General features: G+C 43.0%; 1 protein-coding gene across 1 annotated transcript in view; it reads left to right on the top strand.

The window, feature by feature from the left end:
- The first annotated feature begins 577 nt into the window (after positions 1 to 577).
- TNFAIP8L2 (TNF alpha induced protein 8 like 2) overlaps positions 578 to 22,167 on the top strand; it is a 67,748-nt gene continuing 46,158 nt past the window's right edge. Inside the window, exon 1 of the mRNA XM_073567012.1 lies at positions 578 to 716. The gene's annotated coding sequence lies outside the window, so the exon portion shown is untranslated. The remainder of the gene's footprint in view (positions 717 to 22,167) is intronic.

Below are 22,167 nucleotides of genomic sequence, written 5' to 3' on the forward strand. Positions count from 1 at the left end.
TAAGATACCAAAAATCTCAAAAACTTGAGCCAATCTGGCAAAACTGATGACATATTCAGAATCAGCACCCCAAAAATACCCCAAATTCATTAAAATATTTTGGACACCAGAAAAAAAATTTTTTTTCGTTGACCTGTGTTATAGACTGTAGATGTCTTTGTCAGTGGGCAAACTTACAAAATCAGCAAGGGATCAAATACTTATTTCCCCCACTGTATAATGCTAGGCAGAAGGCTTGAGTTGACGTGGTCGGGAAGGATTAGTGGAGTCTCACAAATAATGGAGGATACGGGCTGGTATCCCTTTACATGTTCTGCAAGTCGCTTTTTTTTTTTCTGGCTGCACCTAAAAGAAATCATCCAAAAAAAAAAAAAAGTGCAGTGAATGGATAAGGGTTGGGATATACTCGTTCAGTGGAATCTGCTGATAGACTGAATGTTTGCTTTGCTGCGGATTAAAGAGTTGGCTGGGCGCTGGACTGTGATGTAGGCCCGAGACCCCGGGGTCATCACTGACGCTTCCTGTAAACAGGGTGGGGTGTTCCAAGCCTCCTCTGGGCAGGACGACCCAGAATACAACTGGAGCCCTGAATGCACAACTATGGGGTGTGATCTGCAGAACTACTGCTAAAGAAAAACTTCTCCGTGAGTCTTATGACCACCCTTACTCCAGACTGAGACCCTTGGAGGGAGCCACCAGACAAGCCCCTGATAAAGGTAACAATCATTGTATTCCTAGACCTGTGGACGTAAATGGTGCTGTACAGTAGGGTTTCGATTGGGGACAATCAAAGAGGTTCTCTCCTGTGCCTTTATAAGCACTACCAATTTTACCTGCAGCGCCCCCAGAAGAAAAACATTGCATTACAAGTAGTCTACTGAAATCAGTCCTCCAGAGCTGTAAATTCAGGTGTAGGCAATACATACTGGTATTGTGGGGTAGGATATACTCCTTGAAGGCTTCATGATCTAGGTAGACATAATTTGACAGATGTAGGCCACAAAGAAGGGCGAAGGATCAACCTGGATCCTTAATATCCTTAATGTCAGAGAGGATCCCATAATGGAAAAAGGTCCAGAGAGGATATGGTGATGTTATCCATGTATTAGGGTCACTTGGCCTCGGGGGCAAATTATGGTGCAGGCTCTAAGGTTTTGAACTAAAGAGATATTAGTGAAGAACTGCAATACAAAGTACATATCTCCCAACCTTCCTGGATCCAGCAGTACATTCCTCTGTCTCAGGAGCTCAGGGGTACGTCCACAAGACACACAGTTGAATTTAATAGTGGAGCAAGGAGCGGACAGATCCCTGCTCCATCATTCTGTCAGGGTAGAGACAAATGAGGGACTTTCAGGGACTTCCAGGTCATATGACATTCTCAGGACTGGACAACAGAGAATTGGGAAAGTGAAAACACAAACACAGGTAAGTGGGGGATTATGAAAGGTGTATAGTACTGTACAGGAAAACCAATGGGCTTCACTGGGAGAAATGCAGTTGTGCTTAAAAGTTTATATAGCCCAGCAGAATTTTTGCTTTTTGGGCCTTTTTTCAGAGAATATGAATGATAACACCAAAACTTTTTCTCCGCTCATGGTTAGTGGTTGGGTGAAGCCAATTAATGTCAAACTACTGTGTTTTCTCTTTATAAATCATAATGACCCTGATCAAACGTTCACATACCCTGGTGATTTTGGCCTGATAACATGCACAGAAATTGACACAAATGGGTTTGCATGGTTACTAAAGGTAACATCCTCACCTGTGACCTGTTTGCTTGTAATCCGTGTGTGCATAAAAGCTGAGCGAGGTTCTGGGATCCAGACAGACTTTTGCATCTTTCATCCAGTCACTGACGTTTCTGGATTGTGCGTCATGGGGAAAGCAAAAGAATTGTCAACGGATCTACGGGACAAGGTAGTTGAACTGTATAAAACTGGAAAGTGATACAAAGAGATATCCAAGGAATTGATAATGCCAGTCAGCAGCATTCAAACTGTGATTAACAATTGGAAAATCAGAGGCTCTGTAAAAAACAAAACCACAATTAGGTAGACCAACAAAAATGTCGTCCACAACTGCCAGGAAAATTGTTCGGGATGCAAAGAAAAACCCACAAATAACATCAGCTGAAATACTGGACTCTCTGAAAACTAGTGGTGTGACTGTTTCAAGATGCACAATAAGGAGGCACTTGAAGAAAAATGGGTTGCATGGTCGAGGCACCAGGAGAAAGCCATTACTGCGCAAATGCCACAATATACAAAACAGCACAGAGATAAGCCTCAAAACTTCTGGAACAAGGTAATTTGGAGTCATGAGACCAAAATTGAACTTTTTGGCCACAACCACAAACGTTACATTTGGAGAGAGGTCAACACCAAAAGAACCATTCCTACTGTAAAGCACGGAAGTGGATCGCTGATGTTTTTTGGATGTGTGAGCTACAAAGGGACAGGAATCTTGGTCAACATTGAAGGAAAGAAGAATGCAGCACGTTAACAGCAAATACTGGAGGCAAATTTGCAATCATCAGCCCGGAAGGTACGCATGGGACGTACTTGGACGTTCCAACATGACAACGATCCAAAACGCAAGGCCAAGTCGACCTGTCATTGGCTACAGCAGAACAAAGTGAAGGTTCTGGAGTGGCCATCTCAGTCTCCTGACCTCAATATCATTGAGCCACTGTGGGGAGATCTCAAGCGTGCAGTTCATACTAGACAGCCCAGAAATTTACAGGAACTGAAAGCTTTTTGCCAAGAAGAGTGGGCAGCTTTACCATCTGAGAAAATAAAGAACCTCATCCACAACAATCACAAAAGACTTCAAGCTGTCATTGATGTTAGAGGGGGCAATACACAGTATTAATAAATGGGTTATGTAAACTTTTGATCAGGGTTATTTGGATGTTTCGTGTTGTCTTTTTAATTTTAAAAGAGAAAACACAGTAGCTTGACAATAAACGTCTTCACCCAACCACTAACCATGAGTGGAGAAAAAGTTTTGGTGTTATCATTCATATTCTCTGAAAAAAGGCTAAGAAAGCAAAAATTCAGGCCAGGGTATGTAAGCTTTTGAGCACAACTTTATTTGGGTATATATAAAGGACTGAAATAAAGATACCCAAGTACCTCCCAACGGTTCTGGATCCAGTGGGATAGTTCCAAATTTGGGGAGGTGTTCCTGGAGGTCAGGGTATGTCCTCAGGACATAGGTACAGTACATATGAATCCAATGGTGGAGCAGGGAGCCAACAGATCCCTGCTGCCTAATTCCATTGGGGGTAGATACTAATGAAGGATTTGCTGGGTCCTTCAGGTAATGTGACATTTTCAGGATTGGGAAACAGGGACCTACTCAATACTGGAGAAGCAGGAAAGAGTGAGGGTCATTATCATTACCAATTGGCTTCACTGGGAGCAATATTTGGGCACATTTAACAGACTGAAATGCAATGGAGATACAGTTCTAAATTTGGGGATCTGTCCCAGAAGGTCGGGTTATGTTCTCATACATACATACAATATGAATCCAGTGGTTGAGCAGTGAGCCGACAGATCCCTGCTACATCATTCCAACTTGGTAGAGACTAATGAAGGACCTGCAGGGACCTTCAGGTCACGTGAAATTCTCAGGACTGGGCAGCAGAAAAGCAGGAAAGTGATAGGACACACAGACTACTGTATGGGGAGTACTTTCGGGGCAATGGAAGGGGTACGGCATTGTATGGGATCACTAACTCACCACAGCAGCCATATTATAGGGAGGGTGTAGATGGTTTATTTTTAGGCACAGTTGCCCCCACATCATTGGGTCATGAGCTAAATATATCTGCTCTGACGGAAAGGGCTTCCATTCATTGCCGCGCATTAATTCCGGTAATAATAACATCCCCAGCTGTGCATGCAGCAGCGGTGGTGTTGTTGTGCTATTGTTACGGGGGGCATGTGCTGCACCCCTGCCCTCTGCCACCACCGCACTTCCAGGCAAATAGCAGAAGAGGTTTGTTAGGGAGGAAGCCGAGCTGTGCACTATGGTTTCCTGCCCTCTTCCTGTCTCTATCTCGCTGCGGGGAGGATGTGATACCGTACAGGGCGCTATTCACAGCGCTGCGCCGGAGGTGGCCGAGCAGGAGGGCCGCTAAGGTTCTCCCCATGATAAAGACAATATCCCAGGTGGGGAGAACAATTGGTGACCACAACAATCCTACAGCCACAAATAGGCACAATAATAAGCAACAGGACAGAAATAATGCTGAGAAAAAGGGTTTCAAGTATAACAATGGAGGTGGGGTGGTGCGCACCATCACTAAAGACTGCAGCCCCAATAAGGGCACACAAAATAATGATACAGCATGTATACACTGTATGGAAGGAATTAATACTATATACTGTACTCACAGTACAACCATAATAACAGCGATATCCACAGTGCCCCCCATAATAACAGTGATATCCACAGTGCCCCCATAATAACAGTGATATCCACAGTGTCCCCATAATAACAGTGATATCCACAGTGCCCCATAATAACAGTGATATCCACAGTGTCCCCATAATAACAGTGATATCCACAGTGCCCCATAATAACAGTGATATCCACAGTGTCCCCATAATAACAGTGATATCCACAGTGCCCCATAATAACAGTGATATCCACAGTGCCCCCATAATAACAGCGATATCCACAGTGCCCCATAATAACAGCGATATCCACAGTGCCCCATAATAACAGCGATATCCACAGTGCCCCATAATAACAGCGATATCCACAGTGCCCCCCATAATAACAGTGATATCCACAGTGTCCCATAATAACAGTGATATCCACAGTGCCCCCATAATAACAGTGATATCCACAGTGTCCCCATAATAACAGTGATATCCACAGTGCCCCCATAATAACAGTGATATCCACAGTGCTCCCATAATAACAGTGATATCCACAGTGCCCCATAATAACAGTGATATCCACAGTGTCCCATAATAACAGTGATATCCACAGTGTCCCCATAATAACAGTGATATCCACAGTGCTCCCATAATAACAGTGATATCCACAGTGTCCCCATAATAACAGCGATATCCACAGTGCCCCATAATAACAGTGATATCCACAGTGTCCCATAATAACAGTGATATCCACAGTGCCCCATAATAACAGTGATATCCACAGTGCCCCCATAATAACAGTGATATCCACAGTGCCCCATAATAACAGTGATATCCACAGTGTTACCATAATAACAGTGATATCCACAGTGTCCCATAAAAACAGTGATATCCACAGTGCTCCCATAATAACAGTGATATCCACAGTGTCCCCATAATAACAGTGATATCCACAGTGCCCCATAATAACAGTGATATCCACAGTGCCCCATAATAACAGTGATATCCACAGTGCCCCCATAATAACAGTGATATCCACAGTGCCCCATAATAACAGTGATATCCACAGTGTTACCATAATAACAGTGATATCCACAGTGTCCCATAATAACAGTGATATCCACAGTGCCCCCATAATAACAGTGATATCCACAGTGCCCCATAATAGTGATATCCACAGTGTCCCATAATAACAGTGATATCCACAGTGTCCCCATAATAACAGTGATATCCACAGTGTCCCATAATAACAGTAATATCCACAGTGTCCCCATAATAACAGCGATATCCACAGTGCCCCATAATAACAGTGATATCCACAGTGCCCCATAATAACAGTGATATCCACAGTGCCCCCATAATAACAGTGATATCCACAGTGTCCCCATAATAACAGCGATATCCACAGTGCCCCATAATAACAGTGATATCCACAGTGCCCCCATAATAACAGTGATATCCACAGTGCCCCCATAATAACAGTGATATCCAAAGTGCCCCATAATAAAAGTGATATCCACTGTGTCCCATAATAACAGTGATATCCACAGTGCCCCATAATAACAGTGATATCCACAGTGTCCCCATAATAATAGTGATATCCACAGTGTCCCATAATAACAGTGATATCCACAGTGTCCCCATAATAACAGTGATATCCACAGTGCCCCATAATAACAGTGATATCCACAGTGCCCCATAATAACAGTGATATCCACAGTGTCCCCATAATAATAGTGATATCCACAGTGTCCCCATAATAACAGTGATATCCACAGTGTCCCCATAATAACAGTGATATCCACAGTGCCCCATAATAACAGTGATATCCACAGTTACCCCATAATAACAGTGATATCCACAGTGCCCCATAATAACAGTGATATCCACAGTGTCCCATAATAACAGTGATATCCACAGTGTCCCCATAATAATAGTGATATCCACAGTGTCCCCATAATAACAGTGATATCCACAGTGTCCCCATAATAACAGTGATATCCACAGTGTCCCATAATAACAGTGATATCCACAGTGTCCCCATAATAACAGTGATATCCACAGTGTCCCCATAATAACAGTGATATCCACAGTGTCCCCATAATAACAGTGATATCCACAGTGTCCCCATAATAACAGTGATATCCACAGTGCCCCCATAATAACAGTGATATCCACAGTGTCCCCATAATAACAGTGATATCCACAGTGCCCCCATAATAACAGTGATATCCACAGTGCCCCCATAATAACAGTGATATCCACAGTGCCCCCATAATAACAGTGATATCCACAGTGCCCCATAATAACAGTGATATCCACAGTACCCCCATAATAACAGTGATATCCACAGTGCCCCCAAAATAACAGTGATATCCACAGTGCCCCCATAATAACAGTGATATCCACAGTGCTCCCCATAATAACAGTGATATCCACAGTGCTCCCCATAATAACAGTTATATCCACAGTGCCCCATAATAACAGTGATATCCACAGTGCCCCATAATAACAGTGATATCCACAGTGTCCCCATAATAATAGTGATATCCACAGTGTCCCCATAATAACAGTGATATCCACAGTGTCCCCATAATAACAGTGATATCCACAGTGCCCCATAATAACAGTGATATCCACAGTTCCCCCATAATAACAGTGATATCCACAGTGCCCCATAATAACAGTGATATCCACAGTGTCCCATAATAACAGTGATATCCACAGTGTCCCCATAATAATAGTGATATCCACAGTGTCCCCATAATAACAGTGATATCCACAGTGTCCGCATAATAACAGTGATATCCACAGTGTCCCATAATAACAGTGATATCCACAGTGTCCCATAATAACAGTGATATCCACAGTGTCCCCATAATAACAGTGATATCCACAGTGTCCCCATAATAACAGTGATATCCACAGTGTCCCCATAATAACAGTGATATCCACAGTGTCCCCATAATAACAGTGATATCCACAGTGCCCCCATAATAACAGTGATATCCACAGTGCCCCCATAATAACAGTGATATCCAAAGTGCCCCATAATAAAAGTGATATCCACTGTGTCCCATAATAACAGTGATATCCACAGTGCCCCATAATAACAGTGATATCCACAGTGTCCCCATAATAATAGTGATATCCACAGTGTCCCATAATAACAGTGATATCCACAGTGTCCCCATAATAACAGTGATATCCACAGTGCCCCATAATAACAGTGATATCCACAGTGCCCCATAATAACAGTGATATCCACAGTGTCCCCATAATAATAGTGATATCCACAGTGTCCCCATAATAACAGTGATATCCACAGTGTCCCCATAATAACAGTGATATCCACAGTGCCCCATAATAACAGTGATATCCACAGTTCCCCCATAATAACAGTGATATCCACAGTGCCCCATAATAACAGTGATATCCACAGTGTCCCATAATAACAGTGATATCCACAGTGTCCCCATAATAATAGTGATATCCACAGTGTCCCCATAATAACAGTGATATCCACAGTGTCCCCATAATAACAGTGATATCCACAGTGTCCCATAATAACAGTGATATCCACAGTGTCCCCATAATAACAGTGATATCCACAGTGTCCCCATAATAACAGTGATATCCACAGTGTCCCCATAATAACAGTGATATCCACAGTGTCCCCATAATAACAGTGATATCCACAGTGCCCCCATAATAACAGTGATATCCACAGTGTCCCCATAATAACAGTGATATCCACAGTGCCCCCATAATAACAGTGATATCCACAGTGCCCCCATAATAACAGTGATATCCACAGTGCCCCCATAATAACAGTGATATCCACAGTGCCCCATAATAACAGTGATATCCACAGTACCCCCATAATAACAGTGATATCCACAGTGCCCCCAAAATAACAGTGATATCCACAGTGCCCCCATAATAACAGTGATATCCACAGTGCTCCCCATAATAACAGTGATATCCACAGTGCTCCCCATAATAACAGTTATATCCACAGTGCCCCATAATAACAGTGATATCCACAGTGCCCCATAATAACAGTGATATCCACAGTGTCCCCATAATAACAGTGATATCCACAGTGTCCCCATAATAACAGTGATATCCACAGTGTCCCCATAATAACAGTGATATCCACAGTGTCCCATAATAACAGCGATATCCACAGTGTCCCCATAATAATAGCGATATCCACAGTGCTCCCCATAATAACAGTGATATCCACAGTGTCCCCATAATAACAGTGACATCCACAGTGTCCCCATAATAACAGTGATATCCACAGTGTCCCATAATAACAGTGATATCCACAGTACCCCATAATAACAGTGATATCCACAGTGCCCCCATAATAACAGTTATATGTACAGTGCCCCATAATAACAGTGATATCCACAGTTCCCCCATAATAACAGTGATATCCACAGTGCCCCCATAATAACAGCGATATCCACAGTGTCCCCATAATAACAGCGATATCCACCGTCCCCCCATAATAACAGCGATATCCACAGTTCCCCCATAATAACAGTTATATCCACATTGCCCCATAACAGTGATATCCACAGTTCCCCCATAATAACAGTGATATCCACAGTGCCCCCATAATAACAGTGATATCCACAGTTCCCCCATAATAACAGTAATATCCACAGTGCCCCATAATAACAGTGATATCCACAGTGCCCCATAATAACAGTGATATCCACAGTGTCCCCATAATAACAGTGATATCCACAGTGCCCCATAATAACAGCGACATCCACAGTGCCCCATAATAAGTGATATCCACAGTGCCCCATAATAACAGCGATATCCACAGTGCCCCCATAATAACAGCGATATCCACAGTGTCCCCATAATAACAGCGATATCCACAGTGTTACCATAATAACAGTGATATCCACAGTGTCACCATAATAACAGCGATATCCACAGTGCCCCCGTAATAACAGTGATATCCACAGTGCCCCCGTAATAACAGTGATATCCACAGTGCCCCATAATAACAGTGATATCCACAGTGCCCCCATAATAACAGTGATATCCACAGTGCCCTCACAATAACAGTGATATCCACAGTGCCTCCCATAATAACAGTGACATCCACAGTGCCCCCATAATAACAGTGATATCCACAGTTCCCCCATATTAGCAGTGGTATCCACAGTTCCCCCATATTAGCACTAGCCTCCACAGTGCCCCCATAATAACAGTAATATCTACAGTGCCCCCATAACAGTGATATCCACAGTGCCCCCATATTAGCAGTAATATCCACAGTGTCCCCATAATAACAGTGATAGCCACAGTGCCCCCATAATAACAGTGATATCCACAGTGTCCCCATAATAACAGTGATATCCACAGTGTCCCCATAATAACAGTGATATCCACAGTGCCTCCATAATAACAGTGATATCCACAGTACCCCCATAATAACAGTGATATAAACAGTGTCCCATAATAACAGTGATATCCACAGTGCCCCATAATAACAGTGATATCCACAGTGTCATCATAATAACAGTGATATCCACAGTACCCCATAATAACAGTAATATCCACAGTACCCCATAATAACAGAGACATCCACAGTGCCCCCATAATAACAGTGATATCCACAGTGCCCCCATAATAACTGTGATATCCACAGTGCCCCCATAATAACAGTGATATCCACAGTGCCCCCCATAATAACAGTGACATCCACAGTGCCTCCATAATAACAGTGATATCCACAGTACCCCATAATAACAGTGATATCCACAGTGCCCCCATAATAACAGCGATATCCACAGTGTCCCCATAATAACAGTGATATACACAGTGTCCCATAATAACATTGATATCCACAGTGCCCCCATAATAACAGTGACATCCACAGTGCCTCCATAATAACAGTGATATCCACAGTGCCCCATAATAACAGTGATATCCACAGTGTCCCATGATAACAGTGATATCCACAGTGTCCCATAATAACAGTGATATCCACAGTGCCCCATAATAACAGTGATATCCACATTGTCCCATAATAACAGTGATATCCACAGTACCCCATAATAACAGCGATATCCACAGTGTCCCATAATAACAGCGATATCCACAGTGCTCCCCATAATAACAGTGATATCCACAGTGTCCCCATAATAACAGTGATATCCACAGTGTCCCATAATAACAGCGATATCCACAGTGCCCCATAATAAGTGATATATACAGTGCCCCCATTATAACAGTGATATCCACAGTGCCCCATAATAACAGTGATATCCACAGTGCCCCATAATAACAGTGATATCCACAGTGCCCTCATAATAACAGTGATATCCACAGTGTCCCCATAATAACAGTGATATCCACAGTACCCTCATAATAACAGTGATATCCACAGTGCCCCCATAATAACAGTGATATCCACAGTGCCCCCATAATAACAGTGATATCCACAGTGCCCCCATAATAACAGCGATATCCACAGTGTCCCCATAATAACAGCGATATCCACAATGTCCCATAATAACAGTGATATCCACAGTGTCCCCATAATAACAGTGATATCCACAGTTCCCCCATAATAACAGTGATATCCACAGTGTCCACATAATAACAGTGATATCAACAGTGCCCCATAATAACAGTGATATCCACAGTGCCCTCATAACAGTGATATCCACAGTGTCCCCATAATAACAGTGATATCCACAGTACCCTCATAATAACAGTGATATCCACAGTGCCCCCATAATAACAGTGATATCCACAGTGCCCCCATAATAACAGTGATATCCACAGTGCCCCCATAATAACAGCGATATCCACAGTGCCCCCATAATAACAGCGATATCCACAGTGTCCCCATAATAACAGCGATATCCACAGTGTCCCATAATAACAGTGATATCCACAGTGTCCCCATAATAACAGTGATATCCACAGTGCCCCATAATAACAGTGATATCCACAGTGTCCCCATAATAACAGTGATATCCACAGTGCCCCCATAATAACAGTGATATCCACAGTGTCCCCATAATAACAGTGATATCTACAGTGCTCCCCATAATAACAGTGATATCCACAGTGCCCCATAATAACAGTTATATCCACAGTGCCCCATAATAACAGTGATATCCACAGTGTCCCCATAATAACAGTGATATCCACAGTGTCCCCATAATAACAGTGATATCCACAGTGTCCCCATAATAACAGCGATATCCACAGTGTCCCATAATAACAGCGATATCCACAGTGTCCCCATAATAACAGCGATATCCACAGTGCTCCCCATAATAACAGTGATATCCACAGTGTCCCCATAATAACAGTGACATCCATAGTGTCCCCATAATAACCGTGATATCCACAGTGTCCCATAATAACAGTGATATCCACAGTACCCCATAATAACAGTGATATCCACAGTGCCCCCATAATAACAGTGATATCCACAGTGCCCCATAATAACAGTGATATCCACAGTTCCCCCATAATAACAGTGATATCCACAGTGCCCCCATAATAATAGTGATATCCACAGTGTCCCCATAATAACAGCGATATCCACCGTCCCCCCATAATAACAGCGATATCCACAGTTCCCCCATAATAACAGTTATATCCACAGTGCCCCATAATAACAGTGATATCCACAGTTCCCCCATAATAACAGTGATATCCACAGTGCCCCCATAATAACAGTGATATCCACAGTTCCCCCATAATAACAGTGATATCCACAGTGCCCCATAATAACAGTGATATCCACAGTGCCCCATAATAACAGTGATATCCACAGTGCCCCATAATAACAGTGATATCCACAGTGTCCCCATAATAACAGTGAGATCCACATTGCCCCAAAATAACAGCGACATCCACAGTGCCCCATAATAACAGTGATATCCACAGTGCCCCATAATAACAGTGATATCCACAGTGCCCCCATAATAACAGTGATATCCACAGTGCCCCCAAAATAACAGAGATATCCACAGTGTCCCCATAATAACAGCGATATCCACAGTGTTACCATAATAACAGTGATATCCACAGTGTCCCCATAATAACAGCGATATCCACAGTGCCCCCGTAATAACAGTGATATCCACAGTGCCCCCGTAATAACAGTGATATCCACAGTGCCCCCATACTAACAGTGATATCCACAGTGCCTCCCATAATAACAGTGACATCCACAGTGCCCCCATAATAACAGTGATATCCACAGTTCCCCCATATTAGCAGTGGTATCCACAGTTCCCCCATATTAGCACTAGCCTACACAGTGCCCCCATAATAACAGTAATATCTACAGTGCCCCCATAACAGTGATATCCACAGTGCCCCCATATTAGCAGTAATATCCACAGTGTCTCCATAATAACAGTGATATACACAGTGCCCCCATAATAACAGTGATAGCCACAGTGTCCCATAATAACAGTGATATCCACAGTGCCCCCATAATAACAGTGATATCCAGTGTCCCCATAATAACAGTGATATCCACAGTGTCCCCATAATAACAGTGATATCCACAGTGCCTCCATAATAACAGTGATATCCACAGTGCCCCCATAATAACAGTGATATACACAGTGTCCCATAATAACAGTGATATCCACAGTGCCCCATAATAACAGTGATATCCACAGTGTCTCCATAATAACAGTGATATCCACAGTACCCCATAATAACAGTAATATCCACAGTACCCCATAATAACAGAGATATCCACAGTGCCCCCATAATAACAGTGATATCCACAGTGCCCCCATAATAACTGTGATATCCACAGTGCCCCCATAATAACAGTGATATCCACAGTGCCCCCATAATAACAGTGATATCCACAGTGCCCCATAATAACAGTGATATCCACAGTGCCCCCATAATAACAGTGATATCCACAGTGCCCCCATAATAACAGTGATATCCACAGTGCCCCATAATAACAGTGATATCCACAGTGCCCCATAATAACAGTGATATCCACAGTGCCCTCATAATAACTGTGATATCCACAGTGCCCCCATAATAACAGTGATATCCACAGTGCCCCCATAATAACAGTGATATCCACAGTGCCCCATAATAACAGTGATATCCACAGTTCCCCCATAATAACAGTGATATCCACAGTTCCCCCATAACAACAGTTATATCCACAGTGCCCCATAATAACAGTGATATCCACAGTTCCCCCATAATAACAGTGATATCCACAGTGCCCCCATAATAACAGTGATATCCACAGTTCCCCCATAATAACAGTGATATCCACAGTGCCCCATAATAACAGTGATATCCACAGTGCCCCATAATAACAGTGATATCCACAGTGCCCCATAATAACAGTGATATCCACAGTGTCCCCATAATAACAGTGAGATCCACATTGCCCCAAAATAACAGCGACATCCACAGTGCCCCATAATAACAGTGATATCCACAGTGCCCCATAATAACAGTGATATCCACAGTGCCCCCATAATAACAGTGATATCCACAGTGCCCCCAAAATAACAGAGATATCCACAGTGTCCCCATAATAACAGCGATATCCACAGTGTTACCATAATAACAGTGATATCCACAGTGTCCCCATAATAACAGCGATATCCACAGTGCCCCCGTAATAACAGTGATATCCACAGTGCCCCCGTAATAACAGTGATATCCACAGTGCCCCCATACTAACAGTGATATCCACAGTGCCTCCCATAATAACAGTGACATCCACAGTGCCCCCATAATAACAGTGATATCCACAGTTCCCCCATATTAGCAGTGGTATCCACAGTTCCCCCATATTAGCACTAGCCTACACAGTGCCCCCATAATAACAGTAATATCTACAGTGCCCCCATAACAGTGATATCCACAGTGCCCCCATATTAGCAGTAATATCCACAGTGTCTCCATAATAACAGTGATATACACAGTGCCCCCATAATAACAGTGATAGCCACAGTGTCCCATAATAACAGTGATATCCACAGTGCCCCCATAATAACAGTGATATCCAGTGTCCCCATAATAACAGTGATATCCACAGTGTCCCCATAATAACAGTGATATCCACAGTGCCTCCATAATAACAGTGATATCCACAGTGCCCCCATAATAACAGTGATATACACAGTGTCCCATAATAACAGTGATATCCACAGTGCCCCATAATAACAGTGATATCCACAGTGTCTCCATAATAACAGTGATATCCACAGTACCCCATAATAACAGTAATATCCACAGTGCCCCCATAATAACAGAGATATCCACAGTGCCCCCATAATAACAGTGATATCCACAGTGCCCCCATAATAACTGTGATATCCACAGTGCCCCCATAATAACAGTGATATCCACAGTGCCCCCATAATAACAGTGATATCCACAGTGCCCCATAATAACAGTGATATCCACAGTGTCTCCATAATAACAGTGATATCCACAGTACCCCATAATAACAGTGATATCCACAGTGCCCCCATAATAACAGAGATATCCACAGTGCCCCCATAATAACAGTGATATCCACAGTGCCCCCATAATAACTGTGATATCCACAGTGCCCCCATAATAACAGTGATATCCACAGTGCCCCCATAATAACAGTGATATCCACAGTGCCCCATAATAACAGTGATATCCACAGTGCCCCCATAATAACAGTGATATCCACAGTGCCCCCATAATAACAGTGATATCCACAGTGCCCCATAATAACAGTGATATCCACAGTGCCCCATAATAACAGTGATATCCACAGTGCCCTCATAATAACTGTGATATCCACAGTTCCCCCATAATAACAGTGATATCCACAGTGCCCCCATAATAACAGTGATATCCACAGTGCCCCATAATAACAGTGATATCCACAGTGCCCCATAATAACAGTGATATCCACAGTGCCCTCATAATAACAGTGATATCCACAGTGCCCCCCATAATAACAGTGACATCCACAGTGCCTCCATAATAACAATGATATCCACAGTGCCCCCATAATAACAGCGATATCCACAGTGTCCCCATAATAACAGTGATATCCACAGTGCCCCATAATAACAGTGATATACACAGTGTCCCATAATAACAGTGATATCCACAGTGCCCCCATAATAACAGTGACATCCACAGTGCCTCCATAATAACAGTGATATCCACAGTGCCCCATAATAACAGTGATATCCACAGTGTCCCATGATAACAGTGATAACCACAGTGTCCAATAATAACAGTGATATCCACAGTGCCCCATAATAACAGTGATATCCACAGTGTCCCATAATAACAGTGATATCCACAGTACCCCATAATAACAGTGATATCCACAGTGCCCCCATAATAACAGTTATATGTACAGTGCCCCATAATAACAGTGATATCCACAGTTCCCCCATAATAACAGTGATATCCACAGTGCCCCCATAATAACAGCGATATCCACAGTGTCCCCATAATAACAGCGATATCCACAGTGCCCCCGTAATAACAGTGATATCCACAGTGCCCCCGTAATAACAGTGATATCCACAGTGCCCCCATACTAACAGTGATATCCACAGTGCCTCCCATAATAACAGTGACATCCACAGTGCCCCCATAATAACAGTGATATCCACAGTTCCCCCATATTAGCAGTGGTATCCACAGTTCCCCCATATTAGCACTAGCCTACACAGTGCCCCCATAATAACAGTAATATCTACAGTGCCCCCATAACAGTGATATCCACAGTGCCCCCATATTAGCAGTAATATCCACAGTGTCTCCATAATAACAGTGATATACACAGTGCCCCCATAATAACAGTGATAGCCACAGTGTCCCATAATAACAGTGATATCCACAGTGCCCCCATAATAACAGTGATATCCAGTGTCCCCATAATAACAGTGATATCCACAGTGTCCCCATAATAACAGTGATATCCACAGTGCCTCCATAATAACAGTGATATCCACAGTGCCCCCATAATAACAGTGATATACACAGTGTCCCATAATAACAGTGATATCCACAGTGCCCCATAATAACAGTGATATCCACAGTGTCTCCATAATAACAGTGATATCCACAGTACCCCATAATAACAGTAATATCCACAGTGCCCCCATAATAACAGAGATATCCACAGTGCCCCCATAATAACAGTGATATCCACAGTGCCCCCATAATAACTGTGATATCCACAGTGCCCCCATAATAACAGTGATATCCACAGTGCCCCCATAATAACAGTGATATCCACAGTGCCCCATAATAACAGTGATATCCACAGTGTCTCCATAATAACAGTGATATCCACAGTACCCCATAATAACAGTGATATCCACAGTGCCCCCATAATAACAGAGATATCCACAGTGCCCCCATAATAACAGTGATATCCACAGTGCCCCCATAATAACTGTGATATCCACAGTGCCCCCATAATAACAGTGATATCCACAGTGCCCCCATAATAACAGTGATATCCACAGTGCCCCATAATAACAGTGATATCCACAGTGCCCCCATAATAACAGTGATATCCACAGTGCCCCCATAATAACAGTGATATCCACAGTGCCCCATAATAACAGTGATATCCACAGTGCCCCATAATAACAGTGATATCCACAGTGCCCTCATAATAACTGTGATATCCACAGTTCCCCCATAATAACAGTGATATCCACAGTGCCCCCATAATAACAGTGATATCCACAGTGCCCCATAATAACAGTGATATCCACAGTGCCCCATAATAACAGTGATATCCACAGTGCCCTCATAATAACAGTGATATCCACAGTGCCCCCCATAATAACAGTGACATCCACAGTGCCTCCATAATAACAATGATATCCACAGTGCCCCCATAATAACAGCGATATCCACAGTGTCCCCATAATAACAGTGATATCCACAGTGCCCCATAATAACAGTGATATACACAGTGTCCCATAATAACAGTGATATCCACAGTGCCCCCATAATAACAGTGACATCCACAGTGCCTCCATAATAACAGTGATATCCACAGTGCCCCATAATAACAGTGATATCCACAGTGTCCCATGATAACAGTGATAACCACAGTGTCCAATAATAACAGTGATATCCACAGTGCCCCATAATAACAGTGATATCCACAGTGTCCCATAATAACAGTGATATCCACAGTACCCCATAATAACAGTGATATCCACAGTGCCCCCATAATAACAGTTATATGTACAGTGCCCCATAATAACAGTGATATCCACAGTTCCCCCATAATAACAGTGATATCCACAGTGCCCCCATAATAACAGCGATATCCACAGTGTCCCCATAATAACAGCGATATCCACCGTCCCCCCATAATAACAGCGATATCCACAGTTCCCCCATAATAACAGTTATATCCACATTGCCCCATAACAGTGATATCCACAGTTCCCCCATAATAACAGTGATATCCACAGTGCCCCCATAATAACAGTGATATCCACAGTTCCCCCATAATAACAGTAATATCCACAGTGCCCCATAATAACAGTGATATCCACAGTGCCCCATAATAACAGTGATATCCACAGTGTCCCCATAATAACAGTGATATCCACAGTGCCCCATAATAACAGCGACATCCACAGTGCCCCATAATAAGTGATATCCACAGTGCCCCATAATAACAGCGATATCCACAGTGCCCCCATAATAACAGCGATATCCACAGTGCCCCATAATAACAGCGATATCCACAGTGTCCCCATAATAACAGCGATATCCACAGTGTTACCATAATAACAGTGATATCCACAGTGTCACCATAATAACAGCGATATCCACAGTGCCCCCGTAATAACAGTGATATCCACAGTGCCCCCGTAATAACAGTGATATCCACAGTGCCCCATAATAACAGTGATATCCACAGTGCCCCCATAATAACAGTGATATCCACAGTGCCCTCACAATAACAGTGATATCCACAGTGCCTCCCATAATAACAGTGACATCCACAGTGCCCCCATAATAACAGTGATATCCACAGTTCCCCCATATTAGCAGTGGTATCCACAGTTCCCCCATATTAGCACTAGCCTCCACAGTGCCCCCATAATAACAGTAATATCTACAGTGCCCCCATAACAGTGATATCCACAGTGCCCCCATATTAGCAGTAATATCCACAGTGTCCCCATAATAACAGTGATAGCCACAGTGCCCCCATAATAACAGTGATATCCACAGTGTCCCCATAATAACAGTGATATCCACAGTGTCCCCATAATAACAGTGATATCCACAGTGCCTCCATAATAACAGTGATATCCACAGTACCCCCATAATAACAGTGATATAAACAGTGTCCCATAATAACAGTGATATCCACAGTGCCCCATAATAACAGTGATATCCACAGTGTCATCATAATAACAGTGATATCCACAGTACCCCATAATAACAGTAATATCCACAGTACCCCATAATAACAGAGACATCCACAGTGCCCCCATAATAACAGTGATATCCACAGTGCCCCCATAATAACTGTGATATCCACAGTGCCCCCATAATAACAGTGATATCCACAGTGCCCCCCATAATAACAGTGACATCCACAGTGCCTCCATAATAACAGTGATATCCACAGTACCCCATAATAACAGTGATATCCACAGTGCCCCCATAATAACAGCGATATCCACAGTGTCCCCATAATAACAGTGATATACACAGTGTCCCATAATAACATTGATATCCACAGTGCCCCCATAATAACATTGACATCCACAGTGCCTCCATAATAACAGTGATATCCACAGTGCCCCATAATAACAGTGATATCCACAGTGTCCCATGATAACAGTGATATCCACAGTGTCCCATAATAACAGTGATATCCACAGTGCCCCATAATAACAGTGATATCCACATTGTCCCATAATAACAGTGATATCCACAGTACCCCATAATAACAGCGATATCCACAGTGTCCCATAATAACAGCGATATCCACAGTGCTCCCTATAATAACAGTGATATCCACAGTGTCCCCATAATAACAGTGATATCCACAGTGTCCCATAATAACAGCGATATCCACAGTGCCCCATAATAAGTGATATATACAGTGCCCCCATTATAACAGTGATATCCACAGTGCCCCATAATAACAGTGATATCCACAGTGCCCCATAATAACAGTGATATCCACAGTGCCCTCATAATAACAGTGATATCCACAGTGTCCCCATAATAACAGTGATATCCACAGTACCCTCATAATAACAGTGATATCCACAGTGCCCCCATAATAACAGTGATATCCACAGTGCCCCCATAATAACAGTGATATCCACAGTGCCCCCATAATAACAGCGATATCCACAGTGTCCCCATAATAACAGCGATATCCACAATGTCCCATAATAACAGTGATATCCACAGTGTCCCCATAATAACAGTGATATCCACAGTTCCCCCATAATAACAGTGATATCCACAGTGTCCACATAATAACAGTGATATCAACAGTGCCCCATAATAACAGTGATATCCACAGTGCCCTCATAACAGTGATATCCACAGTGTCCCCATAATAACAGTGATATCCACAGTACCCTCATAATAACAGTGATATCCACAGTGCCCCCATAATAACAGTGATATCCACAGTGCCCCCATAATAACAGTGATATCCACAGTGCCCCCATAATAACAGCGATATCCACAGTGCCCCCATAATAACAGCGATATCCACAGTGTCCCCATAATAACAGCGATATCCACAGTGTCCCATAATAACAGTGATATCCACAGTGTCCCCATAATAACAGTGATATCCACAGTGCCCCATAATAACAGTGATATCCACAGTGTCCCCATAATAACAGTGATATCCACAGTGCCCCCATAATAACAGTGATATCCACAGTGTCCCCATAATAACAGTGATATCTACAGTGCTCCCCATAATAACAGTGATATCCACAGTGCCCCATAATAACAGTTATATCCACAGTGCCCCATAATAACAGTGATATCCACAGTGTCCCCATAATAACAGTGATATCCACAGTGTCCCCATAATAACAGTGATATCCACAGTGTCCCCATAATAACAGCGATATCCACAGTGTCCCATAATAACAGCGATATCCACAGTGTCCCCATAATAACAGCGATATCCACAGTGCTCCCCATAATAACAGTGATATCCACAGTGTCCCCATAATAACAGTGACATCCATAGTGTCCCCATAATAACCGTGATATCCACAGTGTCCCATAATAACAGTGATATCCACAGTACCCCATAATAACAGTGATATCCACAGTGCCCCCATAATAACAGTGATATCCACAGTGCCCCATAATAACAGTGATATCCACAGTTCCCCCATAATAACAGTGATATCCACAGTGCCCCCATAATAATAGTGATATCCACAGTGTCCCCATAATAACAGCGATATCCACCGTCCCCCCATAATAACAGCGATATCCACAGTTCCCCCATAATAACAGTTATATCCACAGTGCCCCATAATAACAGTGATATCCACAGTTCCCCCATAATAACAGTGATATCCACAGTGCCCCCATAATAACAGTGATATCCACAGTTCCCCCATAATAACAGTGATATCCACAGTGCCCCATAATAACAGTGATATCCACAGTGCCCCATAATAACAGTGATATCCACAGTGCCCCATAATAACAGTGATATCCACAGTGTCCCCATAATAACAGTGAGATCCACATTGCCCCAAAATAACAGCGACATCCACAGTGCCCCATAATAACAGTGATATCCACAGTGCCCCATAATAACAGTGATATCCACAGTGCCCCCATAATAACAGTGATATCCACAGTGCCCCCAAAATAACAGAGATATCCACAGTGTCCCCATAATAACAGCGATATCCACAGTGTTACCATAATAACAGTGATATCCACAGTGTCCCCATAATAACAGCGATATCCACAGTGCCCCCGTAATAACAGTGATATCCACAGTGCCCCCGTAATAACAGTGATATCCACAGTGCCCCCATACTAACAGTGATATCCACAGTGCCTCCCATAATAACAGTGACATCCACAGTGCCCCCATAATAACAGTGATATCCACAGTTCCCCCATATTAGCAGTGGTATCCACAGTTCCCCCATATTAGCACTAGCCTACACAGTGCCCCCATAATAACAGTAATATCTACAGTGCCCCCATAACAGTGATATCCACAGTGCCCCCATATTAGCAGTAATATCCACAGTGTCTCCATAATAACAGTGATATACACAGTGCCCCCATAATAACAGTGATAGCCACAGTGTCCCATAATAACAGTGATATCCACAGTGCCCCCATAATAACAGTGATATCCAGTGTCCCCATAATAACAGTGATATCCACAGTGTCCCCATAATAACAGTGATATCCACAGTGCCTCCATAATAACAGTGATATCCACAGTGCCCCCATAATAACAGTGATATACACAGTGTCCCATAATAACAGTGATATCCACAGTGCCCCATAATAACAGTGATATCCACAGTGTCTCCATAATAACAGTGATATCCACAGTACCCCATAATAACAGTAATATCCACAGTACCCCATAATAACAGAGATATCCACAGTGCCCCCATAATAACAGTGATATCCACAGTGCCCCCATAATAACTGTGATATCCACAGTGCCCCCATAATAACAGTGATATCCACAGTGCCCCCA

This window comes from Dendrobates tinctorius, unplaced genomic scaffold, assembly GCF_039654945.1.
Source record: "Dendrobates tinctorius isolate UK_male_01 unplaced genomic scaffold, ASM3965494v1 ptg000019l, whole genome shotgun sequence".
Classification (NCBI taxonomy): domain Eukaryota; kingdom Metazoa; phylum Chordata; class Amphibia; order Anura; family Dendrobatidae; genus Dendrobates; species Dendrobates tinctorius.